This window comes from Chelonia mydas, chromosome 17, assembly GCF_015237465.2.
Source record: "Chelonia mydas isolate rCheMyd1 chromosome 17, rCheMyd1.pri.v2, whole genome shotgun sequence".
Lineage (NCBI taxonomy): Eukaryota > Metazoa > Chordata > Testudines > Cheloniidae > Chelonia > Chelonia mydas.
In genome coordinates, this window is record NC_051257.2 from 14,038,740 (window position 1) to 14,060,970 (window position 22,231).

The window sequence follows — 22,231 nt, forward strand, 5'->3', positions numbered from 1 at the left end:
GTTTGCTCTAAAACTTATTGTGCTCTAGAACTTAAGTTTTCTGGCCTGTGTTCTAGGGGAGGTCAGACTGTATAACCACAAAGGTCCCTTCTGGCCTTGGAATCTATGAATGTTGAGCAAGTCACTCAATCTCTGTGAGCCTCAGTTTCTCTGCTGTTAAATGCAGTTAATAACAACTCCTTTCTCCCACGTGTTGTGTTTGGGACAGGGACTACCTTTTTCTAGGTCTCTGTATAACATCCAGCACAAGGTGGCTTTGATTTTGGTACAAATAAATGATAATAAGTAATAATAGCACCCAAATCGGACACCCGCCAAACTTTGGGCACAGCCAAACTTTTTGCGGTGAGCTGAGCTGTGCTGTTATAGCTGTCACAGGCCGAATTAAAAACCCATGGTGTGAACACGCCCAAGCTTTGGGAAAATTCAGGTATAAGTCAGGCCCTGTGGGAAAAAAACAAGTTAAGCAGCTTTAGGAATGAAGATAAAACAAAACACATACAATGTTTTAAAATAAGCCATCTGAAATAGAAACAAAAAATAAACCCAAGTTTAATGGCAACAAAGTGCATAGCACAAACTCCCCAAAGCCAGGCAAGTCCAAGTTAAATCCAACACTGCATGCACCGCCCATGCAGCCTTATGATGTCTGGTGTTCACAGTGCAGAGATGCATTTCAGTCTAGTCAGACTGGGTGGCTTAGATACCTGTTTATCAGCAGAAATATCTGAGCAGACAGAAGAAACATGCCATATGGCTGCTTGGCTCATTAATAGCACCCTCTTTGAAGGACTTTCCAATTTTAAGAGTTGAAACGCTATACAGGGTTTAATGTTGTAAACAGAAAGTGAAGTCAGTCCTTTTATGATCTTCCTGTCCATGACACTGTGAAGGGAACCTCCTTGTCATTTAACTCTCTTCACCAAGATCTTATCTACACCCACAAATTGCACCAGGTTATCTTTGGTATTAAGTCAATTTAAACTGACGCAGAAGGCTGTGTGGACACTCTGACTTTGTTTTAAGAATGGTTTATTTTGATTACACTTAAAGCTGTTCCTATTTGACCTAAGCTAAACCAAAATAAGGCACTCAAACTGAAATATGAGTGTCCGCATGTGAAGTTGCATCAATATAACTAAAACTGGTTTAAAATCAGATCCTGAGTTAGTGCTAAATTATCCCCAAGAGGTGCATGTTGCTAGTTCTCACAGTGGCATCACAGCTTAAATTTCAGCCACAATCTCTGATTTTTCACCTAAAAGATGAGTATGAAGGTATACACACTCAACACTACACAACAGGTGACATTCAGTGGACAGAACGTTCTACCAATGATGTGGTACATTATTATTATTTATGTGCATTGCAGTAGCGCCTAGAGGCCCAGTTATGGTCCAGTGTGCCAGGCACTGTACAAACACAGAACAAGAGGGTCTATGTCCCAAGCTGTTTACACTCTAATAACATTCAGCCTTCTTTTGCATAGATTCTTTCACACAAACTGTCTCCCCAAAACCTTTACAGTGTTAAAGGATACAAGTGCACAGTTACAATTAAAAGAAGAAGAGGAGCGGTGGGAGTGACATTAAGACATTTAGGCAAGGAAGGAAAGACATGTTGTCCAATGAAATTATGAAAATAGTTGGAGAAACTTGAAGAGGAAACTACTTCAACCTTTATTGGTGAAACTGCATGAAAGGATAGAAAAGGTCCATGCAAGATGAGGGGAGGGGAGCAGAGAGCACGTTCATGGGCTAATACTAAGAAATGTACCTATAAAAGATGCATTTCACTTCTGCATTAAGCTCTTCCCACTGGAACTGAAGACTGTTACTTTGCATTCCTACAATAGCACCTTTCATATCAGCATTTCAATGAACTTTGCAAACATTACTCGAGAGTCTCAGAAAAACCTCATGATGTGGAGTGAATGGTATTACAGACATTTTACAGAAGGGCCAGTTAAAGCAGAGAAAGGAATCATGAGGCAGAGAGTGTTAAGAACAGAAACCAGGTGTCTGGACTTGCAGTTTCAGGATAGGCTGGGTTCCTCTTTCATACATAATCCTTAAAGTTATTTCTGCCCAGTGCCGTCACTATAAAAAACACCCTTCTCTTGAGTCCACTTGGTGCTTTGGAAACCTGTTTAATCCATTGAGTTCAGGCATAGATATTAGTGGACTATTTTGTGGGGAGATATAATGGAATCACGGAAACATGGGAAGGCCCTTTTTTTTAAATTATTATTTCTGGAGGCAAGGCTTTGGCTTGTACAGATCCATAAAACCTTTTGAGGTAGTATGGAGAAGCTTAATCTTTGGCTGACACCTGACATCTTTGCCAGAATTATGATATTCTTATCCTGCAGACCTGAAAAGTGAGATGTGCCCTCGACATATGACCTGAGCAAATGTGAAGGCAATTTTATCGCTGGCGTAAATAAAATAAACTCTAACTGACAGGCCTGAGGATGGGAGAAGTGGTGCGGCCCTGTGTTGTCCCCCTTTAGTTAAAACCCTTTGGACTTTGCCTTAAGCTCACTGCAGATGGCTGCTGATGCAAAGGGTGATATTTGCTTGTAATCTTTCCTTGGAAAATAATTAGCTTCCATTTAGAGGGATGACAAATTGATCAGGCAGGAATCTCACTGAGCTCTGAATTGACGCTAAACTATGGTGTCTGGGGCTCTGGCAAGTCGGGTTTGTAAGTCTGTCAATGCATTTTACAGTTTCAAAATTCAATCACCCAACAGCAGGCGAGGAAAGACATTGCTCCAAGGGGGGGGAAAGGGGGGGAGAACCCACCAAAGCCAACACTTCCTCCTGCAAGTTCATTATCGCCTCTCTAAAGCATGACGGTGGTGTGAAATGGGTTAGACGCACGGATGCCTCTGTTAACGGCCAAAGAAAAAAAAGTCGCACATCATTAGGAATGGAATAAACGATACCGAGGCACAGAGCAGAAATGATTTGATTAGCAATTTCCAGTTTTGAAAAGACCTGGAAGAGAACCAAATGACTATACAGAAGGTGTGATGGAGTTCTTAATTGCTGTAACTGCACAGGGAGACTCGATGATTTGTGACATATAATACAGCACAGTACGCTAACGCTAATAACTGTTAATTAACTGCAGCAATGATATACTCTCAAAATGCACATACAAGTTACCATAATTTCTAGATTAAAAGCTGCACTTTTCGAAGCCACAGGCAGGGAGAGGAAAAAAAAAAGGGGGGGGGGGGAGCAGGGTTGTTTTTTTTAACCTTCTTTGAGCACGGTTCACATCCCACCCAGAGGAAAGCAGCCAGAAAACACTAGGAAAAAAAAAATACTCCTGCTGAAATGTGAAACGGTTCCTGAATGAACCTCTCCCCCCAGAGAAGCAGTTATTAATTCTGAAAGGCTGCTGTTGCACCAGGCCATCTGGCTGTGCTGTGAGGAGTTCAGTACTGCTCGGATCCCATTTGCCCCAGCGACACCGTTCACTCTCCAACGTTAACGCACCGGTTTGAAATTCCTTTTTGGTCCCTCCCTGGTCCTGTTTCTGGGTTTTGTTTTTGTTGTTGTTGTGTTTGTTGCGGGAGTTGGTTGCGCTGTCCCCTGCAAACACAGCTCTGCTGGAGGCCTTCTCTGAGCCTGGAGACAGCAGTCTCTTCTAAGTGATGCCAAGAAGCGAACGTTACTCTGACTCCTAATAGCAATGCTGTACATTAGACTGGAAGGTAGCGCTCAGCAACAGCTGCTGGATTGACAGCCCTGGAGACTGAAGGCCTCTATTTATCCATCCTGCAGGTAGAGCACAGAAACTTCCTCACATTGCCCCCTGCCAATATGGCGAGGCTGGGATCATGTGACGCTGATTAGCTGTCTGGAAATTGCTAAAAGACTTTCTCTTTGAGTTCAATAGTACTAAAGAGGAATGTAAGATGGGTGTCAGGAGAGAAAAATTATTAATGTAGAGTTTCTGACCAGCACTAAAATACTTTTGGCCTGTTTCCCCACCAAATTTCTTTCAGATGTAACAGATCTTTAGAAAGTCTCTTTAAATGTTACAGTCAAAGCAAACAAAACCAAGCACCTCCATTACCCTGGGGGTGGGAAAGCTAACAGCTTAGTGCTTCTATTGGTCATCCATTGTAATGTACTCCATCTGCATCTCTCCCAAGGGACAAGTTAAGCCAGGTGGTCCACATCTTTGAAGGTACTGCTCTCTGTTTCACAGTAGGACGAGTACAAATCTGAGCCCTATTGTAAATATACTGGAAGAATGGAAAAAACACACACACACTTGGGTTTCAGTGTCAGTGTTGGTATGAGCTGAGCTACAGGTTACAGAAGAGATAAGAAACATGCACAGTACAAAGGAAAGAGGAGAGAAACAAAAATACTCTCGATATATGAAGAGGAAATAGAGACCAATGAGGATATGTGTGAATGGTCTGTCGACATATACAGATTACCCATCTCCGTAGCATCCACATGCCACTGTCATGAAATATATCACAGGTAGACTTGTCTATCAGTCTAATACACTGCAAGCCAATGAAATGAAGGCATATCCTGTAAGACACTTGGGCTTAAGTGTATTTGTAGTCAGGACTCACTTTTAGTGAAGAGCACACAGGTCTTTTTAAGTATTATTGCTCCAATTACAGTGTTGTCAACCTCAGAAGATAATTCTCTCTCAACATACTAGCATTGGCTGTATGTGTACAATGGAAGAAAAGAAGAACAGATCTCCTTTTTATCTTGATATCAGAGCTACAGTAAATAGTACCAGTAAAAAAAATGTAGTTTTAATTTTTAAAAAATCCTAGGCATGAAAGGAAAACATGGCCTGTTAAGTCATATACCGTCTCTGCCCTCAGGGCCAGTACAGAATTATTCCCTATAATATGTTCTCCAGTGCTCTGGCCAAATGTAAATAACTCATGGGATGGCATTTCTACCACTTCCCTTGGTCTGACATTTCCCCTCCTTATTTAATCTCTGTCTCTTCCTACTGCTCCTAGTGATCATATCACTCCCAGTTTTGCTCCCGTGACTACCCTCTCCAAATCATATTTTCCTTACACACTAACAAGTACTTTTACCAGACAGATTTTAAATCTGACATGAATGCTATGTATAAAGATCCACACGCTAGATATATACTTAATAACCCCCCAGGGACAAAAATGCTTCTGTAACCACTAAAATGCATCCTTTGGGGATAAGTCAGCCTTGAGTAAAAAATTCTTAAAGACATTTTGTATGACAGTATCACTCCCTTTGAAAGTCTCAGGTGCCATTATAAAGATGAGGAGGAGGACTGTAATGCACTTTAAGAAATCAAGAATAATTAGCCTCGTGTATTACTGTTTTGCCATAAGATCTAAGTGATAAGTCATCCAAATTGCATGATTCTGAGTAATCACAAATGCTAGTGTTAAAAAAAAAGAGACATGAAGTAAAACTGCACATTCCACAGTTGTGTTGTGCTATATTAATGAAAGAAACCCCAAACATTTATGATCCCAGTACATGATTAAAAATATGGAGTCAGAAAGAAGGCTGACAAAGGGCTTGATTCTGCTTTCAATTATATTGGTGTAAATCTGAAGTAATTCTCCTGATGCCAATGGCATTACTCCAGATCAACACCATTTCAACATTCCCTCTCGTAGGTCCCTCATTCTAGTTCCAAAGTTACCTATGTTCCACACAAATTGTCTGTCCCCTCAGCAATTTTATTGCTGAAAATTATTCACATATGGAATAAAGAATGAAAAAAGCTAATGCGGTCTTGGGATGCATGAGGAGAGGTATTTCCAGGAGGGATAAGGAGGTTTTAGTACCGTTATACAAGGCACTGGTGAGACCTCACCTGGAACACTGTGTGCAGTTCTGGTCTCCCATGTTTAAGAAGGATGAATTCAAACTGGAACAGGTACAGAGAAGGGTTACTAGGATGATCCGAGGAATGGAAAACTTGTCTTATGAAAGGAGACTCAAGGAGCTTGGCTTGTTTAGCCTAACTAAAAGAAGGTTGAGGGGAGATATGATTGCTCTCTATAAATATATCAGAGGGATAAATACCGGAGAGGAGAGGAATTATTTAAGCTCAGTACCAATGTGGACACAAGAACAAATGGATATAAACTGGCCACCAGGAAATTTAGACTAGAAATTAGACGAAGGTTTCTAACCATCAGAGGAGTGACGTTTTGGAATAGCCTTCCAAGGGAAGCAGTGGGGGCAAAAGATCTATCTGGCTTTAAGATTAAACTCGATAAGTTTATGGAGGACATGGTAGGATGGGATAACATGGTTCTGGTAACTAAATATTCATCATAAATAGGCCCAATGACCTGTGATGGGATATTAGATGGGGTGGGATCCGAGTTACCCAGGAAAGAATTTTCTGTAGTATCTGGCTGATGAATCTTGCCTATATGCTCAGGGTTTAGCTGATCGCCATATTTGGGGTTGGGAAGGAATTTTCCTCCAGGGCAGATTGGAAAAGGCCCTGGAGGTTTTTTGCCTTCCTCTGTAGCATGGGGCATGGGTCACTTGCTGGAGGATTCTCTGCTCCTTGAAGTCTTTAAACTACGATTTGAGGACTTCAGTAGCACAGATATAGGTGTGAGGTTTTTTGCAGGAGTGGTGGGTGAAATTCTGTGGCCTGCGTTGTGCAGGAGGTCAGACTAGATGATCATAATGGTCCCTTCTGACCTAAATATCTATGAATCTATGAATGATGAAGTGGAAGTTACAGAGTTATTCACATTAAAGGAAGGCGTCCCATAGCATTTTAAGTATCAATAAGTTGTTCATTTTCCTCCTTTTGGATCTGTATCATGCCTTATGTTCCAAACAGGGGCTTTGACACGTTGAGAGATACAAATATAGAGGAAGATCTTCAAAGGCATAAAGGGGAGTTAGGCACCCAACCTAAAGTCAATGGGAGTTGGGTGTCTAACTTGCATTTTTGCCTTTGAAAATCTCTCCCATAACTCAGAACAGATTTTCACTCACAGGATGAAACTCATCCCTGTGCAGGCGGCCAATAAAATGTCTGGTGCTTAAGTCCCATTTAAGCCATATTTTGAGGTCTGAAGTGGTACTCAACTGATGTATCTATCGATCTTATGCTGGCCATTTGCACAGGGTGAACTTTACTCATGATATTCCAGTTGGAACTCCTTTGTGCATGTCACATGAAAATGCCTCTGGGTCAGAGCAGCACGTTCTGTGCTAGCTGTACGAAATGTGCGAGTTTCCTCATCAACTACAATTAAACTGTTTTTTCCCCTCCAGACGAAAGCAAATATTTTCTATTAAGATTTGTTTCAAGCAGAAGCACACAAAATAAAAGCAAGAGAAATATTTGAGGGTTGCGTCGATTGGGGTATGCATGGAAAATTAACACTCTGACATACATAATGTGCTTAATCTTTTGTGGCAACTTTTTTACATTTGTAAGAGTTATGGATTTTAAAAGTCACAGCTAAGATTGCTTAATGAACATTCACCACCCTGGCTGTGGAAGCAGGGCTGATGTGGTTTAGTCAGCTGTTAGCTTTATTGCCTCTCTTCTGTACTAAAAGTGACAAGTTGAACACATTATAGAGAGCTCAGATGTGTTATGTAGATGAAGCCTGCAGCAATATCTGCCTGCTCTCTATTATTTATGATGTCTATATAATACAATGGACTGAGATTTAAGCCATTGTGATGCAGTTTGTTTTCCAGGGCTCTGAAGTACAGCACATTTTACAGAGAATTGCATCTCTGTTACATATTAATCAAATCCATCTTACATGCAGCTCTTACACTGTAAACTAAAGAGAAAGAAAGATTAAAGCGCTTGGCTTTTCCTCCGCTGTCAAGGACTGGCAATAAAATAATAATAAGGGCTTCTAAATAATGTGTGTGTGACAGGCCTTTGCTCAGTTGTACAGTCCTTTATGGAGGTTAACTACAAAATAAGTTCCAGTGAGTGATTGGAAACAGGCGTGTGTGCAAGACTGTAATGCCAACCCCTGCATAATTCTTTGCAAAGTTCATTTGCAGAATTTCTCCCAACTTGATAAAGCAGTGTTGTTGCCACTCCAATCCTTCCAGTCATCAGTGCGTCCTGCCCAAGTTTACAAATCCCCGTCCTTTTGAACTCACCTTCAGCTGTGGCCCATTAATGCAGAAAGCTAAACTCCAGTCACAAAAATCAGGCTTCCCCCCGCATTTTGGAAGTCATGGGAAAGTTATTTTACTATAGAATATATAAAACTCTGTAGAGGTCTGTGGTTTCGGATTTTTCTTTTTCATCATTATTTGGGTTTTGAAGATCAAGATGTGGAATTTTTAACAAAAGCCTGAAAAGACTGGAAGTTTTTAAGATGGTATGAATTGCGGCATTTATTGGATTGTTTTTCCCCCCCCCACCAGATTGTTCTGTCAGGCCGCCTTTTAAAAGTTAAAAGTTAAGCCTGCTCTGCCTTATTATCCCCACAACAGTTGGGCTCAACACGCCACAGCTTGCAGGCGGTCTGCCTGCTTCTCATCATGTTATTTAGATGCTCGTGTGTCAAATGCACGGAAGAGAAGCAGCCCAGGCATCTGAAAAGGAGCCATTGAGGCCATCACAACTTGCTGTGCTGGTGAGCCACTGTCAGAGAGCAGGACTGGGAATCAGGAGGCATGCATGGGTTTGATTCCAGGCTATGTCAGTGACCTTCTGTGTAACCCTAGGCAAGCCACATCACCTCTCTGTATGAAGGGTCCACTCTTAACTTAACACTTCGAAATCCAGAGATGAAAAGTGCTAGATAAGCGATAAAGTGGTATTACGAACTGGTATTACGAACTGTGTAATAACTGAAAGAAAATAGAAGGCAATATGTTAAGTATATTATACATTGCACCGCTAAGTTAACCTGCAGAATCCACTTGGGAGAGTCATCACTGGATCAACTTAAGGTGCTGCGAAGTTCAGATCTGGATTCTGAATGCCTCAAAGTTCAGTGGCTTTTGGACCTGGGGCTTTGCTTGAGTCAATTATAAAGGTGAGGCTTCTTGAAAAAATATGTATCCAGATCTTGGTTTGTGTATTAATATCCCTGAACTTTAATGATATTTGGACCTAGAATTTTGGTTCAGGTTCAACTCTAAATCAAATAGTGTGGGAGGATTTTTAAAATGTTTGATACTTTTAGGACAGATAACTTCTGTATTGTAGTTATGCACCTTAAGATCATGGAAAAGGCAAATAAATGCTAACCTGCAGGGCATAAGATGACCCCTGCAGGGTCAGAAAGAAATCCTGACCTACATACCTATAGCATGGTACAAATGTCTCAGGTGCAGTATTCCCCCCACATTCTTCTGATACATCAGGTTTTGGCTCAGTGATGTAATGCAATATGGCAACTGCTATGTTTGCTCTCAAAGAACTGCTGCTGTGGATTTTCCGAGGGTCATGGTGGTATTTTGAGACTGTAGTCATAAGATGATACTACTTTCCAACATCTCCATTATCTCTTCGAGCATACCTAGTCTCATTTGCTCAGAGAATCCTGAGTACTTTAGTTTTTTATTTCACAGCATGTTTATATGCAGTGATATCCATGTTTGATGGCTGGGACTCCTCAGAAGTTTGCAGGCATTGCAGCTACCTCAGCATGATCAGTCTGGGGTTTTGATTTTATATTTCTTTTATCTCTTAGTATCTGGGGAAAAAATTAACATGTCTAAGCTAACTCCCTCTTTTGTGTCTCCCACTGCGTCTGGTCTTGCTTCATCTCCCACTTAAACCCATTTTCTGCCAGTGTAATGCCAACTACTGACTTCAGTGGACTCACTCCAGCACTGCACTGGTTGTAAAGGAAAGAAGAATTGGACGTATTTCAGAGTAAGAACTTTCTTTATAATTATGGGTTATATAGCACTGGGCACAAAGGAAGCACTGAATAAATAACTGATAATGAATGAAAAGAATCCTGACTCTTTGGGCCTGCCTTGCCCACGGTGTTGCCCTTTAAGCTCTTGCAAAGTGAGTATAAAACAGACCCTTAAAGGGTTTTCATGCAACTAATGGTAATTCTAGACTAGTGCCTCTACTTCACTGTGTAGCTCACCAGGTTGCCAATTCTCATGACATTTGCTATTTGTTTTTTGTTTGTTTGTTTGTTTTAAAGTGTCCGGGCTCTTGGATTCACACAGTTAGGTGAAAATCTCAACTTATACTGAAAATTTGAAAAAATTTATGGAGAAAAGCTTGAAAACATGAACCCTAAAGGCTCAAAACCCAAAAGGCAAATAAAAAGAGCCCCAAATGAATTATTTGAAAAGACTCATGATTTTTAAGCAAATCTCATGATTTTTGACTTCCTAAGGGTTAGCAATACTCAACTCATTTCTTCAATTGCTGAGACCTGTCTTAAAACTTGTCTACCACCTGATCTACCTCTGACTATCCTCACCAGTATCCACATAGGGAAAAGAAGCCTGTTTTGAAGAGCAGTTGCCAAGAAGAACCTCCTTGCTTTTATTTCTGACGAATGCGGAGAGGTAGAGAACAGAGTGGGCCATGCCTGAAATAAATCAAGACTGATTTTACTTTGAAGGAGATTATGTTCCTTCCATTGTGGCAGCTTTTAAAACCATCTTCTGTAGATTTCCGACACCCAGCCCAGTGCCACAGGGAAATGTTCTCCAAGTCCGGAGATGGTATCTTGAGAGATAGTCATTCTCATTTCCACATAAACCAGACTTTAAAACGAGAGAGAGAGAGAGAGAGAGACCTAGCTGCTTGTAGTAGTGGGGTAGTTTCTTTCACTCCACTCTACCTGGAAAGTGGTCAAAGTGCCACCTGAAGCTATGAGAATTCATTTCTCAGGCTTTGGGAAATGAGCTGGGAAAACATGAGCTCCAGCCTCCTGTGGTTTGTATGTCTGCATCAGGAGAAGCCTAGAGAATACGAAGGCAGACTCTCCAATTCTCTCCTTTACCTTGTCTTGAAAAGCAAATACATTGCTCCATTCAGTAGAGAATTACCACGGGGGGGATTGGAAAACTCTAGGGGCTAGATGGGGGAAGGGGATCTAGCTCAGTGGTAGAGCACATGCTTTGCATGTATGAGGTCCGAGGTTCAATCCCTGGCATCTCCAAATTGCTTTGGGGCGGGGAAGGGATAGCTCAGTGGTTTGAGCATTGGCCTGCTAAACCCAGGGTTGTGAGTTCAATCCCTGAGGGGGCCACTGAGGGATCTGGGGAGTTGGGGATTGGTCCTGCTTTGAGCAGGGGGTTGGACTAGATGACCTCCTGAGGTCCCTTCCAACCCTGATATACTATGATTCTAGGGGCCTTGCTTACAAACCCTTACATTAACAGGCAGCAGTGTGAAGAGACTGTCGCACAGGCTGCCGAGAACAGAGCTGTAAGTCACTGTGCAGGTTTGCTGAAGGAGCCTGGGAGCAGCTGCATCCCTTTATTCCCTAAATAACGTATTGATATGAGCACATGTATTTTCCTGTTGAAGCGGCTCACAGAATAAATGTGCATCCCATCCAAAGAGAGATTACTATGGCAGCAGATGTATGCTATACTGCAAACAATAAACGTATGGAGCCCTAATCCGATACAACACAATTTCGTTTCATACTAAATCCTTCATGGAAAGTATCACAAAATGCTTTACAGCAATAGGAGGTGGGAGTCCTGCTCAATGCCTAAAGCCCTAGGCAGTTTGGACTCCCGGGTTCTTTTCCTAACCCTGCCACTGTCCCAACCTGGGCTTCTTTTGACCCTGCCTCTGACAATGTGGGCAACTCACTTACGCACACGGTGCCTCAGCCTATCCAACGGAACATGAGCATGCACCCAGCCTCACAGGGAGATGTGAGTCTTAATTCCTGTTTGTCAAGTGCTTTGAGATACCTGGATAGATGCTGTGTGCTATTCATACACAGAGAGAACGCTTTACTGCACAAAGCTGGGGTCAGTGACTCCCATGCAGGGCAAACGACATACAGAAACAAAACAAGCGCAAATAAACTGCCAACGATAAAAATCCAAATTCATGCAGGCTCGTCGTGACAAGGCAAGAATGGAAGGAAAGCTGGAGTAGCGGGGGCAGGGATAGTAGCTTGGCATTTAGTGCTGGATGCAGGCAAAGGCAAACCAGAAGGTTTTGAGGAAAGATCTGAAGAAAGGATGTGGCTCAGGAGGAGACGAGGGAGAGAGTTAAATGGGCCAGCACAAGTGAAAAAGCAACCCCCAGCTGTGGAGAGTTCTGAAGAGAGGACAAAGAGGAGACCAAGATTGGAGGAGCAGCATGAGCAGGCAGGGGCACCAGAGGGTCACAGAGGAGGTCACAGAGATGGGGTGGAGCGAGTCCATACAGAGCGCTGAAAACCAAGAGGGCAAGTTGGTATTTTTATTTGAAGTTGTATCGTAAATGGCAAGTGGACCTAATTGGAAACAGCGGGGCTTCCCCTTGCATGTCTTTATCCTTTGCGTTAAATCTTAGTTGAGAAACAGCACAAGGCACTGAAAACAAAAACACACACACACATAAACAAACTAAGCTTAGCATAGTTCAATCCCCACCTTGCTTGATACTCCTCTAAACAGTCAACAGCCCAATGATATCTCCGCCGCTGATTATTCAAGGGCCATTACGATATCAGTGAATGACTGATTGCATTTAATTCAAGTACATCATATATTTGGAATTCAGTTTATCCTTGCTATTCAGAGCTCCCACACACAAAGTATAACAGATCATTTAAAACCAGTGCAGGTCACATCCTGAGTTGTGGCACTAACCATATAATTTCCTACTCTCCTAGGGGCATTAAATCCTGCAACTGCTGACCTGCCAGCAGGAGAGATGACCTCACATTTGTCCTGCTTATCTTTGGCTAATAACCATTAGGGACAATGGCAAGGGCTCACACCTGCTGCCCAGTACTAGTGCAGATCAGTCCCAGCAGGAGGCAAAAGCTGAAAATCTCCTCCCCTTTTCATTACAGGCTTTTGTCACTCATGCACGCACACAAAGCTACTCAGGGGGATTCTAAGAGAATTAAGCGTAAGTGACAAAGTGTGTCCTACCCCCTAGCAAGTTAGCAAACACTGGTGAGGGGTTTACACAACGTTGTCAAGCATCAATATTGATTAAAAGACATTTATATCACTTTTCCCCTAGAAGGTGTGCAGAAGCTAAAATACACAAGACACATCACCAACAAGGTTATTTATACCACCACAGCATATCTTTACATAAAAAATGCAAGCTCTATGCCTGTAAAGGGCGTGATCTAGCAGGACCCCTGAAGTCCACTCCTTTAGATCTGGGTCTGGGGAATTCTCAGAGGTCACCTCAAAGGTCACCCTTAAAACCTTCCACTGGTACCGGTGCTAATGTAGGTTGGCCGCTTCTAACCCCGAGTGGAGCTGCAATGGGGAGAGGTTTTAGGGAAACTGTGAGTGCAGACAGGGATTCGAGGTAAGAGCCACCAGAACGATCTATCTGTGGCACTTTCAAAACGCACTAGAATCTAAACTCTTTGGGGCAGGAGCCTTATCTTAATACCAGTAAGGCTGCTTAAATAAAGATGTCATTGCCACGGTACCTCTGGCGGATAGTGCATTGTAATGGACATTCTAGCCCTCTACGCCACAGCTCCTGAAACTCACCTATTCTCCAAAGGAACCTTAGTAGTCCTTGTTTGTAAACCCCCTAGCACACTGCTGGTGCTAAACAGGTGATAAATACATCACTAATAGTAACTATTCTTTCTACAGACAAATCACACCCTGTTTCTGCAAGACCACCAATTTTGGTGTCTCGGTACATGAGACTGTAAATAAATACTGTACTCATATTTCTCTGTGGGCCTGATCTTACTACCGGCGTACCATGGCATAGAAAGAGTCTCAGCTGCTGTAAATCGGCGTAGGTCCCTTGACTTCAAGGGAGTGCTGCCAATTTACATCAGCTGAAGATCTGGCCCTGGATGTATATATTTTTTAAGCTGGGCCACTGTAAGTCTCTGCCTTGCACTTCTCTGAAGCAGGAGCAGCAGCAGCTCAGGTCCACGTTGCGGTGAAGTATTAACTCATACTGAACAGAGTTTGTCTCCAAGGACCCTCTTGGCCCCTTCGTCATCCTGTGCTGACATTTTAATCGCGCTTTTGTGGGAGCCGGCTGGCAGTTTGTCATCAGGAATGGCGCGGCGAGGGGCCAGAGCGGGCTGCTAGCTGTGGCGGCTGCCGAGGGAAGCAGCCCATTCTGACAGACTGAGCAATAATCTGAACTTACTGCACTGAGCCTGTGGGACACCAGCCGGGCCGCTTTATCTTCTTCATTAAAGTGCGCTCAAAAAAAAAATCCATTTTCCTTTAAAGTCTCAGGAACAGATGGAGTAAAATTAATTGCGCCATTAAGTCCCGATAGACAATACCAGAGTGGTTTTCTTTCAACAGTGCATGTGTGTTACAAAGTGCTCTTCGTAAAAGGCAATTACTGCAACATTTGCCATAAAATAAAGGTTGCTTTAATGGGCAATAAACACAGGCTTCAAATTTTGTATGAAATGGGTCTCCAAAGGGCGCTGTTATAGGCAGCTCAAAGGCACAACTGACTTTAGTATTTCTGCTCTGGCTCCAGCTCAGCTAGTTCGGAGAACAATGATTTCCACCCTTGGATATTTTCTGATAGAATTATGTATGCGATGTTAGCTCATCGCCGGGCCTTTCAATCCAGTTTTTTCTGGTCAGGAAACAGTGGCGAAGGGAGACTCCAGCAGCTGGTCTGCTGGCTGCCATCAATCGCTTAAAAGAGACAGTAAGACAGAGGCATATGGAGAGCGGCCAGGAAGAAGAGGTAGGTCCCGGGGCCAGCTCACTAGAGGAGTGGTTCATTCCCTAAGCAGAAAATAACGAGGCCTGATTTCCTGACATCATCCCCCTGCCAATTAGAATCATTATTGGGTTGGTTTGGCACAGGATTCAATATTATTATTTATATTGATCGATAATGCAGTTGACATTAAAGAGCCTAGCAAAATGGACATCGAGTCCATGCAGACACCAAGGTGCAATGAGGCTATAAAGGTAGCTGAGAACCAGAGGAAAGGCTATTTCTAAGCTTTACTTTTTGCTAAGGTCACTAAGCAAAACAAAAATCAACAAAAGTAAACCACCACAAGCCCACTCTCAAGGACCCTGTGGGTATGTCTAAAAAACCCATGGCTGGTCCAGGTCACAGAGTTCAGGATCGGGGGCTGAAAAATTGCTGTTTTGACCTCTGGGCTCAGGCTGGAGCCTGAGCTCTGGGACCCCGTGAGGGTGCCAGACCATGGGCTTCAGCCGAAGCCCAAATATGTACACAACCATTTTTAGCCCTGCAGACCGAGCCCCATGAGCCTGCTGCGAGCTGCGGCCGTGCCAGGGCTTTTATCCCCGTGGACATGTACACTGTCAAAGTGCAGTTGGTTTCCAAAACAAGGCTATTCAGTGTTCTAACCTGTCCCAAATGACCAATCTACTGCAGGTGACGTGAGAAATAGTACAGTCATTGTCTTTCTCCATAGCCTACAACTCCTGCCACACCCAAAGATTAAAACTAGGCAGTTTACACTCATATACAGCCTGCCTTGCCAAATTGCCGTGAAACTGTAAACCACCTGCCCACAAAATCTACGTGCCCACTCTTTAAAATGATGACTGACCCAAAACAAGAATAAATGATAGCTTTAACATCCCGTCAACAATCCTCTCGTTCTGGTGGAGTATGGAAGTAAAATGTTGCGTGGCTTTACTGAGCACGTGCACACACACCCAGACACGTAATAAATGGTTTCTATCTGACCCAACTTGCTCAGATTTATTTGAAAGGGAGTGTGTGTGTGTGTGGGGGGGGGGGAAATAATTTCAGTTCATTGTATTTCCACATTCCAGTAATTACAAAGCGAGCATGACATATAAACGATCCATTAATTGAAATATGGGTTTCATGAACTCCTATATGTATCGTGTAAATCCATATTTAATTAAATAAAGCCAATAATGTTCATTTCAAAGGGAACACTGAAACATTTTTATTTAACCATGTGCTTTATGCCATATGTGCTCATTTCACTTTGACCATTCTTTATTAAATCACAGCTTGCAGGCAAGGCGGGGTGTAGGTGTACAAAGCAACTTGAGATATATCCAGGGCACCCAAGCTTTAATTATCTGTATTTATACGGCTACCTCAGGTCACAGGCTACTGTACGCTTTTTTAGGTAGCAACATCAGTCAACACCTCTGACTGAGCAGCATTAATCACCCACTTAATTGCCTTAATCACCTTCTACATATCTAAGAAATCACCACACTTCAGTTGTCTGAACCTGATGCAGTAACATCAGTATCACCCACTGGGTGCTAATGTTTCAGGATTCAAGAGTAACAAGGTCTAAGCAAGGGCTCTGGAGAGCGAAGAGCATTGCTGCCGCTGTCTGCGAATATTCACAATGACCAAGAATTTGCACTTCTGAGTTACAGACTGGGAGAATCAATGAAAGGTCCATTTAGGTCATCTAGCCCTGATCCCTGCCAGCACAGGATTTGTGCCCCGATATATACATTCTAAAGTTTTCTCTTGGCTTGTTTTTAAATGCCCCATATATTGGTGTACTCAACCCTTCCCTTGGAAGCCTTTCCAGTCTTCCCAGACATCACCAGAGAGAAGCTGCGCCTGATATTCTGCTTGTACTTTCCCTTTTTAAAATGCCGTCCCATTTCTCCTTGTTAGGCCCTCTTTCAGCACTATAAACAATCCTCCCTTGCCTTGGTGTGTGTAGATCATGTGCTCTCTCCATTAGTTACCCTATCCATATTTATTCCTTGCAAGCTAAGCAGCAGGGAACGCAGGACTGCTGAGCTGCAGCACAAGTGTGCACAGGGTATACGTATAGGTGCAAGTAATGTAAAACCCTAGCTGTCGTCCTCTGCAGTGAGCAGGAATAAACCACAACTACCGTGGATGCCCAAAAGTGCACTTTGAAGAAACCATGGGGTAAAAAAAGGAGTGGGCTGTAGGCAAAGAATGGGTGGGTGTGTATGAAGAGTCTTAGGCATATGTCAGGTTTCAGAGTAACAGCCGTGTTAGTCTGTATTCGCAAAAAGAAAAGGAGTACTTGTGGCACCTTAGAGACTAACCAATTTATTTGAGCATGAGCTTTCGTGAGCTGCAGCTCACTTCATCCGATGCATACTGTGGAAACTGCAGAAGACATTATATACACAGAGACCATGAAACAATACCTCCTCCCACCCCACTCTCCTGCTGGTAATAGCTTATCTAAAGTGATCATCAAGTTGGGCCATTTCCAGCACAAATCCAGGTTTTCTCACCCTCCGCCCCCCCCCCCCCCACAAACTCACTCTCCTGCTGGTAATAGCCCATCCAAAGTGACCACTCTCTTCATAATGTGTATGATAATCAAGGTGGGCCATTTCCTGCAACTAACCAATTTATTTGAGCATGAGCTTTCGTGAGCTACAGCTCACTTCAACTGTGAAATGGTCCACCTTTATTATCATACACATTAGGAAGAGAGTGGTCACTTTGGATGGGCTATTACCAGCAGGAGAGTGAGTTTGTGTGGGGGGGGGGGGCGGAGGGTGAGAAAACCTGGATTTGTGTTGGAAATGGCCCAACTTGATGATCACTTTAGATAAGCTATTACCAGCAGGAGAGTGGGGTGGGAGGAGGTATTGTTTCATGGTCTCTGTGTATATAATGTCTTCTGCAGCTTCCACAGTATGCATCCGATGAAGTGAGCTGCAGCTCACGAAAGCTCATGCTCAAATAAATTGGTTAGTCTCTAAGGTGCCACAAGTACTCCTTTTCTTTAGGCATATGTGTGATCTTTAGCAAGCCAATGAGCAAGCCTATTGCCTTTAGCAAGCCTACTGTCTTAGGCTTCAGTCCTGCTACTGATCAGAAGAAATTTCGTGGCAATTTAGCAGCATTCTCATTAATACTGAATGAGGCTCTGGCTTAGCTCCGTGTCCTGCTTGCCACTTCCTTTGTACTTATGCATCCAACTCTTGGCGCCTGCATTGGCAGGATCGAGCCCCCAATCTCTCTTAAACCTCCTAATAACTGCTGTTGCTCTTCTTGGAGTTCTCACTGGGTAAGATTTCCAAAAGCACTCAACGCCAACCTAACTCTGCTCCCAATGAAGTCAACAGTAAAATGCTAGTGGCAATCAAGTCCCTGGCCTTTCTTGAGCAAGCCCTTTAACAAGCTTAGACGGTGGCACACAAAGTGTTAATAAAATTGTCAAGCAGACACTTAAAGGTCTAAACTGGCATGAAGCAATGGCCCTGGTTTGTGGGCAGTATGGAATGTCTCTGCTCCAGTGTGACCTTTGGGTGGCATTGAGAGTCCCGGTGTTCTCTGGGTCCATGCCACCTTTACAGTATGTGATCTCCCCCCACAGCCACTTAGCTCTGCCAACTCCCTTCCCCACTGAGGGCATACTCTTCTGGAAACCCCAGGGAGTTCTCCTGGCCCCTTTCCATTGGTTTCTCCACAGGGTAGGGGCACATGGGCGCTAGGTTCTGCTGTCAGATGCAATCTAAAAACACTAGAGAGCAGCACTGACGCACCCCATGAAAAAAAACCCCGTGTACCTTCCACTTCTGTCACTGCTAAAGAGAAATGGTACCTGAGATCAAGCAGCCACCTATAAAGTCTTTGCCAAGCCATGCAAGTTAGAAATGTAAAAAAAAAAAAAAAATTCTCCTTCTGACACCACCACCATCTCAAGACTTAAAGGCGACCTCAATATGAGCTGCACGAAATAAACAAGATGCTAAGAGCTTTCAGGAAATTCAAGCGGTGTTGCTCATAACTATTAGTATTACTATTTATTATTAATTGTTTGAGATACTCCAGCAAAAGCCTGCACATGAATGCAAAGTGCTTCTTGCACGCTAATACAGACTCACTGCAACTCTCTGAGGTAGGCAACTATTACTACGAATGTTTTACAGACTGGGAAACAGCAGCACAGTAAGAGCTAAATAAGCAAAATTACCAAGAGCAGAACTTGGAATATAACCCAAAGCTCCTGACCCACTGCCCTGCTCTAACCATTTGGCAACATTTCTTCCCCCTAGACTAACTCACTAGAAGAGCTAGGTCAATGACACCAGAAAAATAGAAGCACAGTGTGGTATCAGCAGGAATTGTGAGCTGTGTATTGATATTCAGAAAAGGCTACTATGGAGCACACTCTATCAGTCCCAATTCTGAACTCAGCGGATGGCCCTGTTTACAACGAGGAACCCACACATCGGTGCAAATGGCTAAGGCAGATATGCTGCGCCAGCACAAAGTAGGGCTTGCAGTGCTGTATGTTACTGGATTAAACTGAGCCAATGGAAGCCTTGCTTTGCACCTGTCCAACATGTCTAGATCTGGTATTTGCATTGGGTTAACTACACAGTTGCGGTTCCAACCGGTGTAAATTTCGTTACCATAGACAGGGTCTAAATCTGCAGTAACTCCACTGAAGTCAGTGGAGTTGCCCCAACATAAAGCCAGCGTACATGAGGTTGGAATGAGTCCCGCAGGTATACCGCAAGTCACACGCACAGTCACTGAACTGGATGACTGATTTCCTGGTATAACGAACGCTTGGGCTGCATTTTTAAGGGAAATAAGGCAAGATGGCAATCAGTGGTGGCTATTGCAATGGGGACGGACTTTGTTTCCACAAAAGAGATGTTGTCTATGCCCCTATCCCCAGAGAGTCTCGTGATTTTTTTTTTTTAAAGCAATGAGCTGAGTTGATAAAGTTATATTGCCAAGAGCTCGTCCTACCAAAACATGGCAGCTTCCACGGCTCTTGCTACAGCATGTTTAGATTTAGAAGTCAGTTAACAAGGCGGAAAAAGAATAGCTACACACATACGCACACACAAAAAGCAGCTGAATCTGTCAAATTCCCCACACTCCAGACGGGTCTGCATTGCCGGATTCACGGCTGTCTCATTCTGATCCCTCTGAAGCTAATTATTATTTAAAGGTCAAAATGAATAGCCACGCATACGCACAAAACTGTTCTGAGTATTTTTTTAAAAAAATCTCTAACTTACATGATATTTTGTGATTATAATTATGCATCTTCTTTTCCCAGAGAGTTTGCAACCATTTGGTTTAATTATGTACTAAGAAGAAGAAGATGGGGGGCAGGGGAAGGAATCTGAAGCTCATGCTACTTCAAAATGGAGCTTCCTGATGCACTGAAAGGTGCCTCTTAGTCAAGATAACAAGTATGAAGAGAATGGCAGCCCCTACGGGCTCCTTTAAACTGCTAAAAAAAAAAAGGAAAGAAAAAACTAAAAGGAAGCAAAAAAAAGGGGGGGGGGCTGTTGGGGTAGGCAGCCCACTGACAGCAAAGAGTTAACAGCCCATTAGAAATGTCCTTCAGTTCTGTGTCTGTTGTTCCTCACAGAACATTAAGCTCAGTGGGGCAGTCAGAAACTCCCGTGGTGCCCCCATTAAAAAAGAACAAGTAGCACATGTCAATATCACAGCTTCATCCATACTGTAATTTGTTTGACAGCAGCTAATGCTCTTGGTTGTGACCAGGGAAGACTGTTTGGTCTTTTAAAAAGAGAGGCCCAAATCCCTTAAAATATTTTGTGGTCAGACACACTGCTTAACAATATAAAGATGCAATAAGCTTTTCTCCCACTCCTCCCCTCCCACTGGAAACAGGATAAAACCAGGCACACCACATAATAATCCTAGTAAATGCACTGCCAATGCACTAACAAAATCCTGGGTTACAGTCAAAGCATTTTTTTTTTTAATGCCAAAGGCATTAAAAGAGATGAAATCCACTCCACATAGCTAGGTGAAAAACGTTAATCCATTGGCCTTACTTTGCTGGGAAACCTGAGTTTGAACGAGGCCCAAGGCATAAATGAAATGAGTTTAGTGATCTCAGTTTAATTCTTAATAGGCCACAACAGGCCTTGCAGATACGGAAGATAGAATATTAGGAAATCAAGCCCTTTCAGAATTGTTTTTTCTTTTTGGCTAATGAGGGTCAGGAGAGATTTGATGTAGAAACTGAAACCCTAAGCAAACCTATCAGGGTTAAGATGAGTGAAGACCAAGGGAGATGCTTGCTCACCCGATGGCTGGATTCATTCTGCTGATACTACAGGGCCTGATCCTGCAGACACTGAGGGCCTGATCAGAGTCTTTCCACTGATTTCAGCAGGCATTGGATCAAGCCCGTATCTATTGTGAATAGTCCGGCCAAAGCAATATTGATAGTAAATGTTGGCAGGATCAGTCCCTTAGCTGACTATTTCTCATAAGACACATATCTCCAAATACATCAGGAGGGGAAACAACCACCCACCTCCCCGCATAGCTAAGGTTTGGGAAAATGGTGCTAAATATTTGAGCTAAAGGGAAGTTTCCTTCTTGTTTATAGGGAAATTTTAATTCCTTTTCCAAATTTTCTTGGGTCTCATCACTGAGCAGATAGATATACTGATGGCCCCATGTGGAAAGTCAAACCTTTTACGTGGAGTTATTTTGCAAACATTAAATGTTGGTGCTGAGAAAAATCAATTTTGTTGCTTTTTATTTATTTATTTTTTTTGCACAGGGAAAGGAAAACATACTGCATCTGCAAGATAGAAGATAGATACTAGAAGATAAACCACAGAAAAACAACTATACAGGAGTCAAATATTTTAATGTGCAACAACAAACGCTCTGGGATGAGCTCCTTAAGGATCTAACCCACTGGGCCTGTTTCTCTTTTACCCTGACCTTGTATAATCATTACATCAGTGGAAATGTTAAATGCTATTAAAACAGAATGGTAGCATTTTATAAACACTTTACGCCAGTGTAAATGACTACACAAGGTGCAGCGCAACCGAGAATCTGCCCCATTGGCTCCAGGGGGAGTTACCCAGCTCAGGATCGGTTCTAAATGCTGAATAGTTTCTCTAGATTTTTCCCCACCCCCAAGCTGAATGTCACCTTACTGCTGTGCATTTTCCCACATGCAACTTGTCAGAAGCTGCTGACTTCTCAGCAGACTTAAGCAACCGGAGGGCCTCAGTTCATGAGCTCCCACTCATGTCAAAGGGAGCTTTGTCATTAGCATCAATGAAAAAAAAGATCAAGCTCTTACTATATTTAAGCA

General features: G+C 43.0%; 1 protein-coding gene and 1 non-coding gene across 14 annotated transcripts in view; one reads left to right on the plus strand and one right to left on the minus strand.

Annotated features, from left to right (window-relative positions):
- Positions 1 to 22,231, minus strand: part of AUTS2 (activator of transcription and developmental regulator AUTS2) — a 974,917-nt gene that overhangs the window by 126,076 nt on the left and 826,610 nt on the right. The window lies entirely within an intron of this gene.
- TRNAA-UGC lies at positions 11,081 to 11,152 on the plus strand. Its single transcript has one exon. It is a non-coding gene; the product is annotated as a tRNA-Ala (tRNA).